The 4,853-nt window shown below is 33.4% G+C and overlaps 1 pseudogene; it reads right to left on the bottom strand.

Moving 5' to 3' along the window:
* Window positions 1–1,651: 1,651 nt before the first annotated feature.
* Window positions 1,652–4,853, bottom strand: part of LOC107062209 (sugar carrier protein C-like) — a 5,074-nt pseudogene continuing 1,872 nt past the window's right edge.

The raw sequence follows: 4,853 nt of genomic DNA, 5'->3' as shown, positions 1-4,853 counted from the left end.
AAGAAAAAATGGATATTTCTATAAAAATATATATATATACAACACAAACGCTCATTACGTTCCAATGAGATATATCCATAACTGAATATGCAGTGTCAAATCATCAACCTCCTCACAAGTCAATCAAATTTTGTGTTATACCTGTAAATCAAGAACACTTAAAACTCAATTTTCACTAAAATCACAAATTCAACTTCACACTTTCAAGCTTTAATTATCAGACTACAATATTGTCATTGGTGAAAAAACAAACAATTCTTGACAAAAACTAAAATCATATGAAAGTAGTCATTAACACTAACAAGTCTAAAAACAGTAAATTGATGGATCCAAAGTAGAAAGGATAGTACCTTTAGAGGAATGAATTCGATTAGAGAAAGGAAACTCAAAAGTGGTCGAGCCAGTCACTATATATTCAAAACTCAAGAGGTATAGAAAAAGTATTTCCTTAACCATTTGAAATTGGAGTTACTTAGCAGTAATAAAGATTTCTGATCTTACCCTTCGGGGTGGCCCAGTGGTTTGAGCTTGGGACTTCATGTTGGAGGTCTCAAGTTCGAAACCCCTTGCCAGCGAAAGCAAGGGGTTTGCCTTCTGAGTCGAGCTCGTCGCACCAGGCTTGCCTAGTGCGGTTTACCTCTCCTATGTGGTTTGCGAGCTATTGCATAGGAGCGGGGGTTTTACCCTGTGCCCACCCAAAGGGGCTGCGGGTTTCCCTTGTCATAAAAAAAAAGATTTCTCATCTCAAAAAACAGAACAAACAAGTTTGGTTTGTGAATCTTTATAGTTGGACAAGAGGGTGCAAAAACAACATAAACAAATCAAACTGCCTTTCAATATAAACCTAAAAATCGTTAAAAAGGTTGTCTTTGTAAAAGTTTTGTCAAATTAGTTAATAATATCTTCAAGAAAGTTTCGATCTTTGTTTTTTTCTCAAAATTTATTGTAGAAGAAATAGAGTAGTGGTAGACTGGTAGTAAGCCAAAGGGGGGAAAAAGAATAAATAATGACTAAAGAAAAAGGAATTTTAAAGATTAATATAGTGGAATAGCAAAGAGACAAAGAAGACAAAAAGGGAACAACTGAGCTTGACCCTTCCAGATTCTAAATGGATCCCAATTGTGTCCCTAAAATTATACTATTTTCCATTAGTCCAACTTCATAGTGATTTAGTTCTAAGCTAAAATTCCTTCTTTTTATGAGTTTGGGAGAAGTCAATTGAGTTAATAAAGTAGAGTATTTGATCAAGATGAGTGCAAAACTATAGAAGGTAAAGGTACAACCTTTAACCAAACATTAATTGTGTACATAACTTGCTTCTTCTATTTCTTATTATTTTGCCGTGAGTTCCACATCGACTTGAGCTTGAGATCTCTAGGTTTGATTCATCAATGTCGGTATCTCAGTCACAAATTAATGTTGTCCTCAAAATACCTCATAGTTTTTAGTCAACTATATCCTTATGGATCTAAATATGTTTGGCTAACTACGACGGAATAGAGTCATTCTAAGTAGAATCCATTCTTACGATATGTCAAATAGAGGGGATCAGTCATGTAAGAGAACCAATGAAAGTTTCACCATGAAAAATTTCAAGAACATGAAATGAATAAAATTAACTTACTTGGCAAAAGTGCATTTGAAATCCCACTTAAAGAAACAAGAATCTCCTTCCCAATTTATCAACATATATAGTAGTAAATAGAAACTACAGTGGCAATGATATTGACTCCACCAGTGATAACAATAGACAAAGCTGAAGTATCAGCACCAAAACCAATAGTCTTAAACATCACTGATTCATAGAACATAATCACATTGATTCCAGTAAGTTGCTAGAAAAATGGAATCATAATTGCCATGGTGAGATATGGTGTATATTTCTTTTGCAACAAATTCCTCCAAGGGTGTTCTATTTTCCTAGAGATTTCATTTGCCACAACTAAATCATTGAACTCTTCATCTATATCTTCAATTCTCCTGATTCTCTTCAGCTTAAACTTGGCTTTGTTGTGATTACCACGTTCTATCATGGAATTTAGGTCTCGGGGAGAAACAATGAGCCTACTGTGATGATTAATACAGGTACCATGGTACCTCCTAAGCTCAATCTTCACCCCCCATGAATCTTGGCAAAGAAATAGTTCAAGACATGGGCTCCAAGTATACCAATTATGATGGACAGTTGAAAACCAATGTTGAGTGCTCCTATGTACTTTTATGGAGCCATTACAGATAGGTATAGTGGAACAAACTCCAATTCAATGAAACAAAAACAATGTTAATCACCATGCAACAAAGATATCAAGCTTAACTGAAACTAAAAGAAGAAAACGACAAATAATTAGTCCTCTATTTCAATTTTTTAGTGTCTTATTGTCATCGTTTTTGCTCTGATTAAAAGAGAACGTCTCTTTCTTTCTTCATAGGATGACTCTCTAATAAACTTGGCCAAATGAGATAATTGAGGCATTTGAACAATATGTTGAACCAAAATTCAGATTTTTTGTTGCTTAAATAAAAATAAGCACAAAATGCACTCAGAAGTTAATCCAGTTAGCACATCTTTCTTACAAACTCTTCATCTGACATCCAAGATTGCTTCTCCTTTATGAAATAGCATCTTACTATTTCAAAAAAATGCACACAAAGAAATAATTACAGAAAGGGGTCTAGCCGTTAATTACCTCTAACGCGGGTGGCGTTGGATACTTGAGAAAATCTGGATCTTCTTGTTCCTAAACTTCCTACACATCTTCAAAGTTGTAGAATTAATTGAATGAGGTTTACTAAAGTAGAAAACTAAGGAGCAAAGATTTTGCAAGGTCTTTCTGCGCATTACTGGTGGAATATATCAAAAAAAATCCAGAACTATTTGTCTTTTTCTCTAACTTTTTACAAGTCGAATGTATGTACCACCTAGTAAACAAAACTTGAATCTTTTGATATAGGGATGAATTTTTTGCTGATTAATTCGAGTGGGTGTGTCAAAGTATGGTTGATAAGCTATTTGAGAAACTTCTCCTGAATTTTGAAAGCTAATCAAATGATTTTGGTTTGGAAAAAATAGGAGAGACTGAAAGGGAGGGTTAAAGAAAAATTGGAGAATCATCGAGAAGCAGAGTAATTGAAGAAAGAACATGTGAAAAATACGAAAATACCCTTGGTTTTGTTCTATATAACAAAGAATAGGCCTATGTCCAACTTTGGCTACACAATGTACAATCAAACTATGTTGTGGTCGTCCTGCTCTTCATCTTTCTATATAATATAATAGAAATTTAGAAATGGGAGTTGGGTGTACGAACAAGGGTACTTTTGCAATTACTGTTTTTTCATGTCAGTATTTCTATATGTCCTTTCATGTTCATCTCTTTAATGCCACGTGTTGAGCCAATTGTCCTCCAATAGGTTTTATATTCATTTGCCTTCTTCATTGGGGTTACATGGTAAGATACCATCTCTCTCTGCCTATTTTCTTTCACTTGTTTCTTCTAGGATATATATATTTTGGAGAAATTAAATTGTCATTCTTCTATGGACAATGTTACTTTCATGTCCAACAATAGTTGTCCACTATTGATTTGGTACGTCCTTTAAGCAACTATAAATAGACGGATAATTTTACTATATCACCTTTTGATTATAATAAATACAATGTCTTTAAAAATGTAATAAGAAAATGACTATAATTAATGATAAGGATAAATTAGAAATTAAGTGTAAAATTATCCATTGATTTAATAAAGTGGACAAGTATTGTTGGATATCCCAAAATAGTATAGTGGACAACTATTGCTAGACGGAGGGAGTAGTATAAGTAATGTGGAATACTCTATCAGTTTCCTATGATTCATGATTAGGAAAAGTACATGTTATGTTGAATTTGAAGTGAGAGCTTCCACCCTAAAATCATGGTTCCTAATGTGAAAAACTCACGAGTGTGTATTAAATTAACTTAAGTGAAAGGCCAGATGACAAAACATTCTTAAGGTTGTTAGTATGTTAAAAGGCTCTATTGATAGGCAAGTCAATGCTGAAGTTGAAAGGATTGTTCCCATTAAGATTATAAAATAAGTTACTACTCATAATTTAAAAAAAATATAAGGGATAAGGGTCTGAAAAATACTTTAACTTTGGTCGGATTTGCTGTTGCGATACTAAACTTTCATAAGGATCTATTACCTCCATAGACTATTTAATACCGTATTTTTACCCCCTGAACTATTCAATAGTGTATTTTAAAGGTATATATGTGTCCACGTGGACACATTACTATTTATAATTTTGCATTATTTTTTATGTCCACGTGGGAAAATATATATGTTTAAACTACGGTATTAAATAGTCTAGGGAGGTAATAGGTCTTCATGAAAGTTTAGTATCGCAACAGCAAATCCGACCAAAGTTGGGATATTTTTCATACCCTTATCCCAAAATATAATATGTAGTAATGCAAGTCTTTTCCAGTGGAAGAAGGAGGAAAAGTTAATTTGTGCTCACTAAAAAGCTCTAATACAGAAGAAATTAACTTAATTTAGGGTGTGTTTGGTATGTCCAATTTTCTCATATTTGGTTGGGTTAAATGTTTTCCAAATCAACTCATTTTTCTCAAATTTAAGGAAAATGACTTCCCTTCAAAACTTAAGGAAAACATTTTCCAAAGCTCTCTTCCAACTTCAAATTACAATTTTTTTTTGTTGAAAAAATCAATTTATTTTGTCCCTACCCTCAAACAAGCCCCCAACCACAACCCCCTCCCCCCAAAGAAAAATATTTAAAGCTTATTTTTAAAGAATATTTTTAACTTCAATTTTTGTACCCCACCTCACCCCTACCCCTAGCCCCCTACT

The sequence above is a fragment of the Solanum tuberosum genome, unplaced genomic scaffold (assembly GCF_000226075.1).
Source record: "Solanum tuberosum cultivar DM 1-3 516 R44 unplaced genomic scaffold, SolTub_3.0 scf00209, whole genome shotgun sequence".
NCBI lineage: Eukaryota > Viridiplantae > Streptophyta > Magnoliopsida > Solanales > Solanaceae > Solanum > Solanum tuberosum.
This window is presented reverse-complemented; position numbering and strand designations above follow the sequence as displayed.